At 38.8% G+C, this 17,442-nt stretch overlaps 1 protein-coding gene across 4 annotated transcripts in view; it reads left to right on the forward strand.

Moving 5' to 3' along the window:
* Positions 1-17,442, forward strand: part of ZMIZ1 (zinc finger MIZ-type containing 1) — a 294,102-nt gene that overhangs the window by 41,066 nt on the left and 235,594 nt on the right. The gene's annotated exons all lie outside the window — the stretch shown is intronic.

Below are 17,442 nucleotides of genomic sequence, written 5' to 3' on the forward strand. Positions count from 1 at the left end.
TGCTCCAAAACCCAGCATCCCCTTTAGATTGTGTGTTGTCCTCTGGGTACAGAATAAGGCTAGCGCAGAAAAGGCTTTTAGAAACACATGCCTTCTCTGTGCCCTCTGTAGGGAAAGTGTAGTCTTTCCAATCTGGGTCGATACTGCATGTGAGCTGCATTCTCTTGAGTATAAATACACTGTGTTAAAAAAGGAAAAGCACTAAGCACAGCTTGATTTCTGGTGTGTTGATGCTCTTCTCGGAATTGATGGGGCAATTCCTGTCTCCTGAGCTCATTGCTCCTGGGTGAGCCCAAGGACAATGTCCCTCCTCCTGCCCTTCTCTGCTGGTTGGGGAAATCCTGCTTTGGCACAACAAGCTGACCCTTGGGAAGATCTTCTCTGCCAGTAGAGAGATTTTGGTGAGATTAGTCATGTTACTGCATACCTTACCTGATTTACCATCTACTTAGGGATATTTGGGCCCCCTATCCTCTCACTTCTAAAGGAGGTGTAGTAATGTGTGCAATTTGGTGGAACAGCGGAATGGGTGCAGGTCTTAGGAGGTGGGACAGAAGATGACCTTAATTTCCTCAGTGCCATGGAAAGCCTGTAAGATATGCACATTTCATATGCATAATGTCAGGTATTTTCCTCGATGTGACAATTTGCATGGAATACTTTAAATCCGAAAGTTGCGTGCAACATGTAGCAGAGGAGCAACATATAACTTGACAATTTTGGTCACTAGTGCAGTTGTTGGAATAATGGCATGCACACTTTTTCCCCAGTGGCTGCTAGAGTAAATGCAATGGCCTTCACTTCCAGCCAGTTGTCTCATCTTTATGGTATTGTATTTGAGGTTGCCTCTTACTCCAAAAACCCTGTGTGTGGAGATGACATTAGTGTTCCTGTACTTAGGCAAGCAAGCACGTTCTAGTTTGGTTTGCCTTTTTATTTATTTATTTAATAAATACATGGTTTAGGGGAAAAAAAAATCTAGAACTTGTGGGGTTTTGGACAAAAAAGTGAAACTTGTGATTTACAAGTGTTAAACAAATGTTATCTACCAAATTTTCAACAAATGCAAGGAAGTGAATTTCTATATATATATATATTTAATGCAGTTCAGACAAAACAGCATGAAACACCATTTGCTTGTTTCCCTTTTTGCTGACAAAAACTAAAACAAACTCAATTTGCTAAGAAAACATGTCTCGGACACTTACATTATTAAATTAAAGATTATTGTTTTTAATATCATAGAAAAATATATTGATTCCTAAAATACAGATTCACAAAACATATAGACAGTCTCTTGGTGAATGCAGTAGTCCTGTGGTAAGCAGAAAACCTGTCATCTCTGTTATCCATGTCTTGGAAATACTGCTTATTCTGTAGTCTTCAAGATAATTTGCAGAACATCTCCCTTGTTTCCTGCTCTTGGGGGTTGTGTTTGTGGCACTTTGGGAAATACATCACTTGCTTTATAGCCATTTCACTTAAGTCCTTTCATATAAGTGGCAAGCATGTCAACCAGAGAAATCAAGACATCAGGATATCCCGGAATGTGTTAATTAAAGTAGCATTATTTTCGACATCATAGTTTCATAATATCCAGTGCCCCTTTTCATGTGTAGCTCTCTGATATTTATCACACCAAGATGCAGAACAAATCTTGCTTTTGATGATTTTACTTTGTTTAACTAGATACTATTGTATAATACCAAAACCACACAGCAGATATCTATGGAAAGGATATAATAGTATTTGTGTTAGGTTAAAAAGTCCATCAGAAGAAACTTTTGTGTTTTGATTTTATTAACAAAAATTTTGTTTAATTTTTTTCCTTGATTGATTATTTTTCTTTCAGGGTCGCTGTTGTCTGGGATGGACTTTCTAAAGTGTTTTCAGTAGAGAAAGGTAAAGATAGCCTGTGATGGCAGCCTACCAAGCTGCCATCCAAGTGTGAAAACCCAGTTCTAGTAAAAAATTAGATTGAGCAACTGAAGGCAGCTTAATCCTTTTTTGAAGTGATGGACTTAGTGATTCGGTTTCAAAAGCAAAAATATGGAAACAGTACTGATGTAAACTCTACCACTGGTTTTATGACCTGGGTGTTTAAGGTTGTGCTTGGGTGACCTGAGGAGATTTTGTATTTACAAAAGGTGCCCAAGCAGGGTTTGTTCCTGAAAGCCTGTTAAACTTTCACAGAATTTGTGAAGAATGTGTGGCTTGGAAAAGACCAAAACATATTTGTTTGATATAAGGAGGAAGTGAGAAATCGGTAAGTGAACAAAATCTTTGAGGATTCCCTCTGATACCTGGGATCAACTGAAGTTATGTTTTCCTCCATATGTTGTAGAAAGGTTCCATCTTGGGATCGTAATAGTGCATTTCTTATGTATGTGTTTTGACTTCAGCATTTGGAGATGAATAGTATGCATTTGAGGAGTTTATATTTAACGTGCTGTTATTGCCGTTTTCATTATTACTATTCTACCGGTAATGGTGTTATGTGACTTAGTTAATGATTGCAATGTAATCCTTCATCATGTTCACAAATAGTCTGTCCCCCTAAAGAGATGGGAATGAAATGTCCTAGTGGCAGATGTGTGTTCCTGAAAACTTTCAACAATACATTCTTTAAGAAAGAAAACTTAATGAAAACCCAGGAATGGCTGAAATGGGGCTGTTCCTTCACATGAAGTCAGAAGGCCCATGCTAAGTGCGTAGCCCAGGGTTGTGTACTAGGGTTTTCAGTGCAGTTAATTTATAACAAGAAGCTGTAGAGCACCAACCTCTGCTGGGTCTCATGGCTACAATCCACACATGGTATTGCCAAAGATTGTTTGTTTATGTGCAGATATCTCAGTGATAGCAGTGTCTCTGGGCAGCCATTGGAAACTGCTGTTATTAAATCCCCTATGTTTCTCATTAGAACAACTCCTTTGTACATATTGTTTAAGTATAGATTACTAATGAAATGCCTTTTTATTGCTTTCCTAGTGAATACTTTCAGTGTAAAGTTAATTTGCAGTGTTACGTAAATTCTGTTTAACTTCAATCAAGTTTTAATTATGTTTTTACCACAGTAATTCCCATTTGATTTGTCATCTCCTCATAGGTATTTAACATTATGCAGGGGTTTTTTTTCTGCTTCTTTCCCCCTTTCTCCCCTTTCCCACCACTGCTCCTGTTTTAGTCTTTGGTATCACCTGGAATAGAGCCTTGCTGTAAAGCTGGCCATGTTTGATTTCCTTTCATGCAAGTATGATTTAATGAAGAATTACTACACAAAACCAATATTCGAAATGCTTTATTGTTATGGTATTGAGCAGCAAAAATAAAATTAGACAGAACTGCCACTGAGAAGACATCCAGCCATTTCATTTGCTCCCTTCCCTTCGCCCTTTCAGTTGCTCTAGTTCAGTGAACCTTTGATGCTGCTGACAGCCCTTGGATTTCATTTAAAATGTCAGTTGCTATTTAACATCTGATGACCACTCAGTCTGTGGCTGTCTTGCATAGACAGCAATTGTCCTCACCAATGTTTGCTTGCCCACTGAGTGGATAAACACACCCCTTTTTGGCAAATGGTCAGCACATTAATGACTTGTGAGATAGGACTTGTCAGGCAGCATCTAAGCTCTAGGTACATATTTTCCAAACCTTTTTCTGATGAAGTGGAAATAATTGAAATTGAGTCTACCTTCAGAGGTCATGGGCAAAAGCCATCTTAAAACTTGTGTGATATTTAGTTAATTCATGTAGAAATCTTCTTATATACATGTGAAAAGATTGAAGATTGCTTTTCTACAACAGTAGGTTTGGTTTGGTTGTTGTTGTTATTATTATTATTATTAAAATACACAGTCTTATTTTTGCTGAAATCAGGATTTCCTTGAACTCAGTGATTTTTGTTCAAAAATTGTTGATGCCCAAGGAGAAACTGAAGGATTCTTGGCACATTCTGAATTCAGGTATTCCTAAAGTAGCTCGGTTGGACACTCAAAATTAGCAGCAAAATCTTTATTTGGGGAACATATTATAAAATACAAATTAATTGCTGTCTTGAATTATTTGCAGGGTATTCACATACTTAGAGTTATTTCTGGAAGGTTGGGGTTGTAAAGAATCTAACAGTAGCCTAACTGTCCTGCTATTTCAAGCACTCAAGATACTTAGCTACTGTTTTTATTAAAAATGCAGTTTGGGGTTATTTGCAAAATATTATTCATAGTATGCTTGTCATCCTCAGTTCACGCTACTATTCTAATATTGTTCTAGAAAAACCATCAGTTTGCCAGGTCTCCTATAGGAATGAAAGGAGAAGAAATAATTGACTCTCCCTCCTCAAAAGTCACATTTTATATGTAACTATTACAAAGCATTTGATTGAGTTGGGAATTGTGTTAGTTTCTCATGGGAGTTGTTTGAATTTCCACTGTTTAAAAATCAATTCAACTTGATGAGTGGTGGATTCCAGCAGTGGAACGCATCAGGACAATTTCATATCACCACTTGCACCCTATTTAATCTTTCTGTTGGGAGGTAATTAAGTTGAACTCATTAATTTGCACAGATGTTGAGTGTTGTCCTTTCTTCACCCTCACCTGGCCTTTCTGCCCAGGTGTGTGGTACTGCCAGGAGCCCAAATGGGGCACTGTAACTGTAATCTCCTTGCATGAGTTGTAAACCCCACTCCTGCAGATGAAGCCAAGAGGAGATCTTGGGCTCTGAGTTTTGTCTTATGCTGTCAGGCATAAAGACAATGTTTGTTTTTATATTTGCTTGAGCTAGAATGGTTCAGTCTTTAAAGACATAGCTGTATATGTATTCCTCTTTTAAGCCACAAGTAGGGTAGCTTGTTTTGGTTTTTAAACAAGTGTTTGTAACCCCTCAACCTGCTAGATTTCTATGGGCTCTGAATGCGTTCGCTGTTTTATTGATATGTTGGCAAAGAGGTGCTTGCTTTTGGTAACTGATGTTTGTGCATGAGTTTCGATGTCTAGTTTTAATTGCCTTTGAAGCAGTGACATTTTCTCAAGAGAATTTAAAGCTGGTGAAAGCCTTAATGTCCAGGGCTAACCATCTATATTTTCTTCTGTCTACAAAAGCCCACAGGAGAACAGGAGTCCTCACCACACCCAAAATGATACTGGTTGTGAGAAGGTGCTTTTTGTTGGCCCAGACATTTTAGGAGAAGGTGCAGCAGCATCTGATGTGCTCTTCAGTGTCTGACTGCTCTGAGTGTCTGATCACTGATATCTGTGGCATGAGCTCTTCTGTTCATTGTGCACAGTAGAACCCATCTTGTGGGTGGCAGACCAGAAGAGACCTGTATTTCACTAGAAATGCCTTAGGGATAAGTACTTACCTGGTTTAGTTCCTTCTTGTGGTTAGTAAAGGAACAGCATGTTTTTTTACTATACTTAGCTGGTTTCTAGTACTGTGGTGTCACAGTTGAATGACATATAAGCATCTCTGTTCTTGACTTGGTCTATCCAAAATTTTGTTCCAGTTTAGAGCCTGAAACTGAAGTCTACATCCAACTTCACGTGGTGGCTTCCAGAATTTACAAAATATGCATACTCACCAAGCTTCTGAAATGGTTTCATCTGGATTTTGCTGGCATTGAGATTCTGTTGCAGGGATACATAATCACGTAAAGAAAAGCATTTTTGGCTGATAATTTTGGCTTGTAACTTCTTAGTGGTCGCATAGCTGCTATGAGGAAGGAGCTGAAGTGGCAAGGGTGCTGTATCCACCACATTATGTTGGAATTACGATGCAATTAGAGTATAAATCTCAAAATACATAAGTGTGGTTTTCTTCATTTGAAATCAAGGTGAGGTTTGTAAAATTAGCAGACATCACAGCACCATGGCATACTCTGCTGGACTGGTAAATCATTTGGGCTATTTCTAACTCATGTTCATGTGCTTGAAATTGTTCTAGGGCATTTAAAGCATAAAAGAAGCTCACAAAATGCATATATAGTACATCACAAGAAAGTAGTTTCTTCAGTAAAACATCTTGTGGGGATGACGTTAGAGCTTACTCTGTCGGTATTTTCACAGTATTAAGCTAATTGTTGCTGTACTGGAGATGCAAATTTTCCTTTGAAAAAGACCTTTGTATAGATGGAAAGAAATAAAAATTTGACAACATTTTTTAATACCCCAGAAATAAGAGATTACTTCAGTTCTTGCCATATGATCCAAGCTTTTCTGAATCCTTTCCAAAGTGAGTGAAATCTTAACTAGTTGTGTGGCTATGTTTCCTATTTGTTTAATTGAGTAGCTCAGTCTAGGTGGAGCTGGAAGTGCCTGAATTTTTAAGCTCTTGTGTAAAGTGGAGAGATGAGGCCAAGCAGAAGGGAATGCCATTAGCACGCAGTGACACCGACAGCAGAGCTATTTAGACAGCTGCACGTGTCATATCGCGTACTTGGGTCTTGGTCATGCTGCTATTTCTGTCTTGTTAGCACAAATCATAGCATCCAGTTTTTGTGGCTCTGTGTGTGCTCCTTTGCTTATCTAGGGGCTCTTCCTTATTTGAGTGAGAGTTTTGAAAGGATGCTAAAAATTCAAAGTCCCGTAATGCATTGTTTGTTTTACCACAGAGGTCCAGGCAGTGCTACCAAGCCCACAGCTGGCCAGGAATTTGAACACCTTGCCCTTTTGTGGACTTTTTGACGTGGTACCATAGTGCTTGTCTAGACTCAGAGAGGCAGCATTGTTTACCAAACTGTAGAGCCCGTGTTAGATGTCTATAACAAGTCAAGCTATTGAATTTTTTTCAAGAGAGATGCCTAGGGAAGATGCTCTCTCTACTGCTGTTGCAGCTTCAGGGGCACAATGTTCTAGATGTTGTCTTCAAAAAGAAAGGCTAAAATTGTGCCTTAAACTTGTGAAAGAGTGAAAGGAGCAGTTTTCAGATAACCACCAGATTCCAGATGCAGCCATTGCTTACAATGAAACTCATGGTGAAACTATACATTTGTTATGATAGTTAAAGCAACTATAACAGGTATTATGCTGAATTAAGGAGATTCAAGGAGGGTAAAAACAGGATCGTACTGATTTGATTTTGGAGTTTTGGGTTTTTTTTTGGATCATGATTTAACCTAGGAAATAAATATTTACAAATTGTATTTTTTAAATGACATAATCAACTGATAATAGGCATTTTTGGAGTATGATATCCTCAATTCAGGATTTCACATTTATCACATAGTAGCAGTATTGGTGAACTGCACCAAAGCTGGGTATGACACCTGTTACATTTGCAAAGTGAACTACAGGGGACAGATGGGTTTGAAGGAATTTTTTAAACCCCTTGTTTAAGCAATATGCAGAAGAGCCCTTTTTGTGTAAATGGTTGTCACGTTTTTGTCTTGGAAACCCCTGAAGCTTCTCACAGAGTTTGTGTTTCTATCTTGCCACTTGCTGTGCACGCAGGCAGTAAGAGCTAGTCTTAGCACTGATCAGCTGTGATACATTGGGCATTTACTCCACGATGTCTAATCTTGGATAGATTTGAAATCTTTGATATGGCTTCCTTTGTCGACTTGTTTCCACAGCTTGCTTCCTCCCATTAATTTCCAGGGCTATAGGGATCTTTGTTTTCACATGGCTGATGCCGGCCATGAACACACACACCACACGCAGCCAGTTACGTTTCTGCCTGCCAGGCTTCAGGATCAAATTCTTTCTGCACAAATGCACGGCTTGCTCGGTTTTCTCCCTGCTCCTGTCTGGATTACAGTTTCATTAAGGCCTCATCCATATGTGATATTTTAACTCAAATGGACTATAATAAATTTCATCTGGATAAGCAGTACCTTTTATGTGTCATAAATTTTGCCTTTTCCTGTCCCCACTAATACGCTTCCTCCCTTACCAATTCAGTTATATACTTATAAGCTCCTGGACATTTAAATACTACTGCAGCAGGCTCGAGGTGAAGAAGTGGGTCATGCAGAGCTATCAAGACAACCGTGACTTTTATAACTGGCTGAATAGGAAGCTCCTGGCTACTCGGATTTCTGTGACGATGACTGCTGTTGCTGAAAGCAGAGAAATAAAGCGTTCTTTCATTTTAAAAGCTCTTGCACACGAGTTAACCTTTTCAGGGCTCTGGTATGAGGTGGGCAAATATTGTTGCTTCAGGAAGGGAAACTGAGGTAGGAGGCTTGTGTCTGAAAACTTACCTGATGTGATAGGTTTGTCCCTTTCACTGCTATAGTGCTGGCTCTGAGATCCTATTAAAATAAAACTTTAAGTGTTGTTAGATGGGAGCTGGAGCTTGAAGATGTTGGATTGTGTATCAGCTGTCTCAAGTTACCCTTGTGGGTTCAGGTTGGTTTTGCTTTTCTTCCCTCCCACCCCCTTTTTTATTTTTTACAACCCCTTATCCTCCCCATTTTGGTCCAAAATAGTTCTGCTTGCTGAGAAAAGTAATTGGTGAATTTGTTTTACAGTCCTTCAGTAAGAAGTCTGAAATTTTTCACTAAAAAAAACCACATACTTTCATGTTGTACAAGAGAACAGAAATACTGTGTTTTCTGACTATTTTCTTTACTTGATCTCACTAGGCTTCTGATTATCTATAGGATACATGTACTTGTATCTGTAACAATCTAATCTGTTTTATTCTGTATGATTCAGGAGTGACTGCACTATAGAGTGATCCCTGCAGTACTTCATGATTGCTAGTGGGAGTGATCAGTTCAAAGGATTACTGTTGCAATTTTTTGGGACCTTGAACTGTATTGCAGTGTTTTATGTTTATGCACTTTGATACTAGATTTTTTGGAGATTGTCTTCTGATTTGTCTGTTGAGTGTCTTTGTGGTTTGTGCAAATTCAGCTTTTATTTCTTTAAAAAGAAAATTTTCATAGGTCATTTTTCCTTTGAAATAATGTTACTTAAAAAGCACATATGATCATTACAGGACTTTCTTGCTTAATTTTGCATGCTAAAGGAAAGCTATAAAGGTCATTTGGTGAGCAATTTTATCTGTGATTTTCTCCTACTAGTTAAAACCACATGACATTAATAACTATTTACATAATCCCTAAAAACTGATAGGCAAATTGTGCATGTGGAAACATGAAAGGTGGTTGAGTTGAGTTGATTTATCCCAAGATGTGTGTTTTGACTGTAAAGGCGTGTAACAGAAGGCTGGAAACAGGCTGAATTCTTCTGCGTTTCTTCTGACTTAAGGAGTTGGTGGATTGTGTGTTCTCTTCTAGAAAATGTATTTTTGTTTTTCTGGGTGAATCTACAAAACCCCTTGAAATTGCTGGTTTTGGCTCTTAGGTACTTAGTGAACAAGCTGCATTGATTATCTCAGGGGATTTTTACATTAATGTTGGATTTGGGATAGATAGTATTGCATAATTCACCTTCATGTCTTCCAAGTTCAGTTGTGTAAGGTATGTTTTAAGCCTGTATCCACTTCCCAAGCTGAAGAAAAATGTATCTTCTTGACAAAGAACTTAGTTAACCGTAATGAATCCTGCTGGCATCTTCAAGAAGAAAATAACCCAAGTGTGGTGCCTTCCATGAAACCTTAATGTGTCCTACAGCAGAGGTCCTGAAGATAAGCAACCAACAAGTGGGCATCATGCATTTTTTTTTGTACAGATGCATGAAATGAGTGGGTATTAAACTGTTTGCTCATTGATGAGGAGGGAGATGTGCTGCCTCACCAGCTGGTGCCTGGCCAGAGGAAGGCCTGGTTGGAATAGCTGGCTACTGAGCTTAACAACAAATAGCTTAGTTATTGAGGTAAGACCTCTCCTTTCACCTTCTACCCAAGCCTAAAATAGTTAGAGAAGATTCTTTTTAGCATGATGCAAATTACCATTGCTGCCTCTTCTTAAAGTAGAGAGTTAAAAAATGAGCATTACCAAAGGATGAGATAGTTCACAGCAGTATAAAGATGGTGTGGGGAGAAAGTTTCTCTGGTTAGCCACTGTATTGATGTTTCTGGCTGTGGACCTGGCTAAAATATCTGTCTGTGATGTAAAATGGCTTTGTGAATGTTTCCTGCTACTGAGAAGCACCTTCAGTGCAGGGTTGCAAGCTATGTAACTCTCATTTTGATGGAATATGAAGATTGAAAATGAACTCTGCAATAGCAACAGATCTGAAAATAAAGTGGAGTCAGTTCCCCAACCCAGCTCTTGGCCTTGTGATGATAATTTTATTTAAAACCTTGCTTTCTGGAGTCAGATCATTGTTTAAACCAAATAAAGATCGGTTTCCATTCCTAAAGTTCCTAGCAATGCTAAATCCATGAGAAAGATGGAAAATGTAATTTAAGTATATAAGAGTTTAAAGAAAAAGAATATTATTTCATTATTGTTGTGGAAGTTTGGATGGTTGCTTGATGATTATTGGTCATGTGTGGTTTTAAACACAGAAATGGCTAGTTGTGTTTGCTTGATTTTAACTTTGAGTCCTTAAAAGTAATAGAAGATGACAACTGAAACTTTTTTCCCCACCTGCAATGGCATTTGAGAGTAACATATGTAGCCTAGTAACAAAAGACAGAAAAATAATAATGCAGCCTCCTTGTTATATTATTTACTGTATATACCTCACATCATTTGTATGTTGCTGTCCTCTGATTTTCATATATGATGCATTTGTAAGTAACTGTCTTTCTTCTGGCAACAGAAGCATGGTATTTTCTGGATGCTGTAGAAAACAAGTAATTGTCTTCAGAATTAATGAAATTATGGGGACTTCCCTTCTACTTGAGGAACTGTAGCAAAAGTTTTCATTTTATTCAAGCTTTTTTTTAATTCAAATCCCTTATTGGTTGGTTTAATAACAAAGGAACTCCAAAACAACAGAAGAACTCTATCACTCCTCCACTAACCTGCAAACCCCACCCCCCCAAACTAGCTCTCCACAGGTATTTACCAGGTGTGGTTTGTACAGTGACCTGAGAACAGAGCTATGTTCAGTGCCCTGAGAGTTTTCATCCTGTATCTCACAATAACACCCCATGGTTTTTGACAAATGACTTGACCTCTGTTGGCCAAGTTGGCTGCCTGCACACGTGAGGCTGGGTCCTCCCAAGCCTGTGGAAGTGTATCATGTTATTCCAGTCATTAGCTTACTTCTGTAGATAATATGTTTCTCTCCGTCTGTAGAATGGGGCTGGTAATACTTTTCTGCCTGCCTCTCAGTGGGATCTGCGAGGATTAGTTATGTCTCTACAGCAGCATATAAGTGGTAAGCATGATTACAAAGAACAAGATGTGCAATTACACTGGAGGGGCAGCAAGCTGCGAGTGTCTCGTTACACTTACATAGAAGAGCAGCTGGCTGATGAGCTGTCCTGACCTCTGCAGTCAAACCAGATTTCAGCACAGTTGGCTCATTTGTGGGCTACTCTGATTTCTCACACCAGGACCTCTGTTTTCTGTATCAGGTGGCATCAGGTAGGGAAATAGAGATGACAGCTACCTGCCGAAGCTGTGTGCTGCTCTTTCTCTTGCCAGAGCAATCTTGGGCACAGTGGATGTGAGCACCTGTAGGTGACCCTCCTTGCCAGAAGGCTTGGAACTGTAATTACGGATCATGTGTGAGACTTGATGCTCTGGCCACCTGCTTTTCCCATGACAGTTTTCACACCTTTTCTGGCATCACCTTCTGCACATGAGACACAGTTCCTTATAAGATGTCCCTTGCCCTACTTGCTCTGCTTAGATCCTGACTAACAACTCAGTACTTTCTGCAGTGTCAGCAAGAAGTAAGTCAATAATAATAGTAATTTATTTTCTTTTATAACCTTCCAAGTACATCCTGTTCATTTGATTTTGCTTAGACTGTGTGAGCTCTTGGTGGATAGCTTCCTGGGTCTTGTCTCAAGTGGGCTGCTGCTGCATTGTCAGCATCGTAGCAGCATTAACCCCTATTGGCACTGTGACAACTCTATCTGGGGACATTGTTTTTAGAGTTACCCTAAATTCATTCAGTGAACAAGATTAAAGGTGTAAGTGAAAGCCAGTGCAGGTTCTCTTTCATTTGTACTTTGTGTGTGCTTTAAAGCCCTTTGAGCAGTTAAGTTACAGTGACTGCTGAAATTAATGAGAATGAGTGATACGAAAGAGGATTTATTTGTGTTTCCATTAGAATCTATTAGGACTAATGTAATCAAATGGGATCAAAATGTTATCACCTTCTGAGGTCATTGTCAGTAAATGTAACAATAAAGTGATTATTCTAGTGTCTTGCCTTAGGGAGAATTAGAATGGATGCAAAAAATTAAGAAGTGGGATACAATGCATTTAGGTGTGTACCACAAATGTATTTGGAAAGGATTTTAAGCAGTTTTAGTCCATGTCAAATAACTGTGTCTGGTTTTCACTTTGACTGAAGCATTAATAAAGACTTATGTTGTAAATAAAAGGCTAATTTTTAAATAGAAATTAATAAAGCAATAGAAACTAAAAATTTTGAATTTTTCTAGTAGAAGTACAGGAAATTGGTTTAGATTTGGAGGCTGATTTTTGAGTTTACCAGTGCATGTCTCTTTTTAGCTTGATTTCCAAACCCAAGGTCCTGCAGCCTTTCTGACTGACAGACATTAATGGTGTTGGAAGCCTGTAATTGGTAGAGCAAATGCACTCTTTGGTGTAAATGGTTCTGCAGGATACTTATGGAATCAACACTGCACGTGCAAGCAAGGTGAAGTAGGTGGGCATCTGTACAGTTTAATATCATGGCAGAGTTTCAGTCAAAAGCATCTCACAGTAGAGATGAAGTGTTCATTAAAATTAATCCGCTTCAGTAAGGTCTTTGAGATGTATTCTTGTCCTTACTGTTGCTGTCTTTTGCAGTATCTCTCATGAGCAACACTATCAGTTAGTGCTGGCGGGATAAAGCCCTAAGGGTATTAGAACAGCAGGATTTTTATCTTGACTGTGTCCTGTGTGCCGCTTGTGGCTAAAATGTTCTTGTACACTTTGACTTGATTCATGTTGCTTAAATTTTGCACTAGGATTAACATTGTCTGCCTAAATCTCCCACAGATTGAACTGGGAATATACCCTATATTTATAGAAGAATAGCATATTGGAGATTAAGGTGACAAGCATTTATCTCCACTAATAAAGACTAGACTTCTGTTTCATTCATTTCATTGCTGAGTTACGGTGTTTATCTTTGAGCAAGGATTAAACTATTTGTCCTGCTATTTCTTCAGTGCACTTTAATTTGTATTTGTCTTGTGTATATTAGGCCTTCTGCATTTTAAGGAATATTTTCAGAGTGCAGATGAGGAGAAAGTTTTCCTATATTTTACGTAAAATAAAGCTTTAAAGGAAGAAACAAAGCAAACATCTTAATTCCCCTCCATGATAATATTGTATGTTTTGGGATGTTCATTCCTACAGAATTGAAGCACCCAACTATGTTAAGTGTGTAAGTGACCCAACGAAATCAAGAGAAGTCCTTACATTAATTAGCTATTTGTGAATAAGTGATGAGAGCATGTGATCTCTGCATCTTTCATGCTTTTGACATGCAATTATGAAAAAGGACTTGTGTGTGATGGGCAGGAAAGGAAGAAACCAGTCTGTCAAACTTCGATGACAGGGCTTCTCTGGACATGGCAATGGTTGAGTGGGACTCTACAGGTTACAGTAAAATAGAGTCCTAGTTTGCAAAGTCCTTTTTTAGGCACTAGGAGTATTAGAGCTGTTATCCATAAGGAATATTCAGGCAGATGGAAAGTTGTATCTTGCTATTTTGGGAACAACTGGCTGTGTAACTGTCATACAGATAAGCTGAAAGGCACAGGTAACCTGTGTAGTGGTGTGACTAGAGTAGGACCCAGTGCTGTCTGAAGCCAATGGGACTCTTTTTTGCAACCTTAATGGGTAGTAAACCAGACCCCATTTTAATTCAGACTTTTATTTCTTGATATTCAGTCATTTGAGAATGTGCTGTTACATAGGGAACAGATCTGTAAACACCACGTTGGGCTGAAGACGCTTGCGTGAGTGTTTTTTGAAGATCTGTGGTGCTGTGTAATTTTTCTGCTTTAATTTTTCTGATGTTACTTGTGTGTTAAGTTACACATAACTTGGATATATACATCATATATATTTAGTGTAATGCAATATATATAATATATATGTATATGCAATAATATAATACAATATATATAATACATATATAATTTATGTAATACAATGAAAAATCATATTTGGGCTCTGAAGGCTCCAAATTAAGATCAAGCTAAGGTCTGTAGAGTTTCTTAGCTGCACCTGTGAAATAAGTAACAATTGTAGTAACACTGTACCCAAATCCAACCTTTTTCTGGGAACATTCCCTGGTTTTGCTAACACTTGCTATGTTTGTCCTGTAAGTTTCTCCATACATAAAATGGAAATTGTTTTCATATTTTCCTAAAAATATTATGGTGTGATTAAAACAATGGCTACAAGAGTAGTCTTTAGTCTGTTGCTATAAAGAATAACACTGAACATCTTTGGTGTATCAGAAGGGGAATGAATAGTAGCTGCAACTGTTCTCATTTGGGTCCTTCCTTGCGAGGCCTGTGCAGTTCTGCCAACCAAGGACATGAATCTTGGGCAGATAGATGGGCAGGATGTTTTGGATTGGTCAGGAGGCTAATATAAAACATGTGAGTGTCTGAGCCGTCCTTTGCAAGAATGATTTCCAGCTACCTTTTCCTGTTTTGTGGGAGAGAGGATGAGGGTAGTTTGCAGTCCGGTTTTGAGACATGGGAAGGAGCTGTTGTAACATTAATCTTGATTGTGAAGAAGCATCTCCTGCTAGGTTTGCCAAGGATACTGTGACCCCTGGGGAAATGTCCCTTGCTGTTCTGCTGCCTGAGACCTCAGGATGCTCCTGTCTCAGCTACACTACACAGGGACTTCTAGAGGTGTTGTAGAAACTGGTTAGTTATTGTAAAGCACTTTGTAAACAATAAGCAGTAGTAGAAAAAGAATTATAATATCGTTGGAAGAATTAATTACACTTCAATAAAAGTATGAAGAATTAATTCACAAATTGAGAACTCCAATCTGGGGTTTTCTGTCTGTAAGAATCAAGACATTTTTGTGGTCATATTTCACTCTCAGTTTATGAAATAACTTATTTTCATGATGTAAAATTACCTAGTGTGCAGACTCTCTTGATTGAGTGCTTGAAAACAAACATGGCTTTGTAGTAACTTGTTATTTTGCCTGAAGAATGTGCGTGCTCTTTCTTGCACTTGGCATTGTACTGCTTTTATACTTCTGTACTGACAAAACATGTGGTTTTGTCTTTGGTATACAACCCACTGTGCTCCAGCTCGACACTTGATTAAATGGCATTATGAACTCTCTAATTATAATACCTTCACTTTATTTCACTTGAAAGGATTGGGTCTGGTGGAGGGTAGTACAAAACAATGTGTAATTTGAATGCACTGTTTTAGCTTTGCTATTTGTGGTATTAATAAATGCATAGTGATCTTGCCTTCTGGTCATCATCATGGAGTTCAATATGATCATAGAAGTTTGATGTGGTGCTGGAAGCCTGTCTGGTTTCCTTTCCCCGTAACTTAATTAACCCCTTGAACAGTAGCTAAGTTACTGCCTTGTCTTTTTTATTTGTACACTTGTCACTTATGTACAGTTTCTTCAACAAGGAATTGTGGAGGTCCTGATGAGGCCTCATTTCATTGGTAGTGATCCTAAAGTCTGTAAAGTTGTTCATATGGTGCTATCTTCAGGCAAAGATAATTTCATTTTAATAGTGTAATACTAAAAAGAAGAGTTAATGTCCTTATTGATTAAAACTCCCTTAGTACAGAAAGTCCAGGGAATTTGATTGAAGAAAGGAGAGAATGGGAGTCTGCAGACAGTGATCTGGGTTGGAAGGTGTAGCTTAGATCTTACCAGGGACAGAGGAAATATAGGAAACAGTCAAAGTTGCAGTGAGAACCTTACTGAGAAGGAAATAGTGTATTGGAACTTAGATCCAATAGGATGTAGGGAAAAGAGGAAAGCATACGAATTGGAAATACCAGGAGTATGTTCAGTGAAGGACTGGGGTAAAGATGGCTGAAGTGTTAAAGAAAATACATACTAGGGAGTCATTGTACTGAAAAGCAAGGAATAATCACTCCAGGTGCAAGAGGAGCATGGCCTCCTATGTCTTCAGGACAAGGGGTTCTATCACCCTTCACTCTAGGCAGATGCTCTCATCTCTCTGAACACACTCCTCAGGTGGTCCAATGCCAGGTTATGTGATCACTCCTCCCAACATTGCTTTTAGTTAGTGTCCATGTGGCCAAGCTGCAGGCTTGACCCAGTCTCCTTCCCACCTTCCTGGTGGCAGCAGTTAGCTGAAACGGGATGTGCGTCCCAGGTGTACTGTGGCTGAGGTGGTGTTTTGGAACAGCCAGTGTGGGATCATTACCTGCATCCATATCCTATAGCATGAGTGAAATACTTTGGATTATCTTAAAATTGAAACTGTCATTGAGGTACTGTAAAAAGGAGCATCAGTAACTGTTTCTGAGTGCTGCAATTTATTGTTTTTTGTACAAATATGGGGGCCTTTGCAACCAGAAACCTAGTAAGCTTATTTAAAAATAAAAAAAAAAAAAAACCCCAACCCACAAAACAACCCCCCCCCCCCCCCCAAGAAGACAAAACTCAAGCCATTGAATTTATTTGACATCTTGTTCAGCCTGATCCCAGGGACATCATCTCTAAGGATATTTTGTGTCCCGCATATCAGAATTGTGGGCTGCTGTTTTGTGAGAGGGCGGCAGTGATTTTGTGGTAGGCTTGCAGAGTCCCTGGGTTGAGACCAAGTGTTGGTGGCTGTCAGGCGTGGCATCCAGCACGTCTGAGTGCAGTTGGGTATAAAGAGCACTTGTGCCTGCTAAAAAGAGGTGAGATTATAAATGTGAAATGGTTGAAACCATCCTTCACCTTTGAGTTTAAAGACATTCAATTTGTTTTCAAAATAGATTCAGTACCTAGTTTTCCTGCTTTAACACAGCTTGACGTGAACAGGATCTTGTAGAAGGCTTGGGGGAGTAGTTAGGGAGCAGAGCAGATCGCTGGTAGATTCAGCATTGTGTACGTGTGCACCAAGTTATTCTTAGCATGAGTGAAGCCCAGTCAGAAGACGTCTGGTTTGTGTGCTAATCTGTTGCATTTTAAACTAATGCTGTGTATAATTGGCATTAGTTAAGGGGAAAATGTAGCGCTGTTTGCTTACATCATGCAAGGTAAAATCAGTGAATAAATTAATAACAACTCATTTTTCAGGCATGGACTGGAAGCCAGTTGCATGGCAGTACTGTATGGGAAGAAGCAGCCATCTCGGCTTTTATATTGCACTCATTAATATTTTCCTCCTTCTCCCATCATTTATGTTGACGTTAACATTAATTAGTTACTTG

This window comes from Melopsittacus undulatus, chromosome 8 (assembly GCF_012275295.1).
Source record: "Melopsittacus undulatus isolate bMelUnd1 chromosome 8, bMelUnd1.mat.Z, whole genome shotgun sequence".
Classification (NCBI taxonomy): domain Eukaryota; kingdom Metazoa; phylum Chordata; class Aves; order Psittaciformes; family Psittaculidae; genus Melopsittacus; species Melopsittacus undulatus.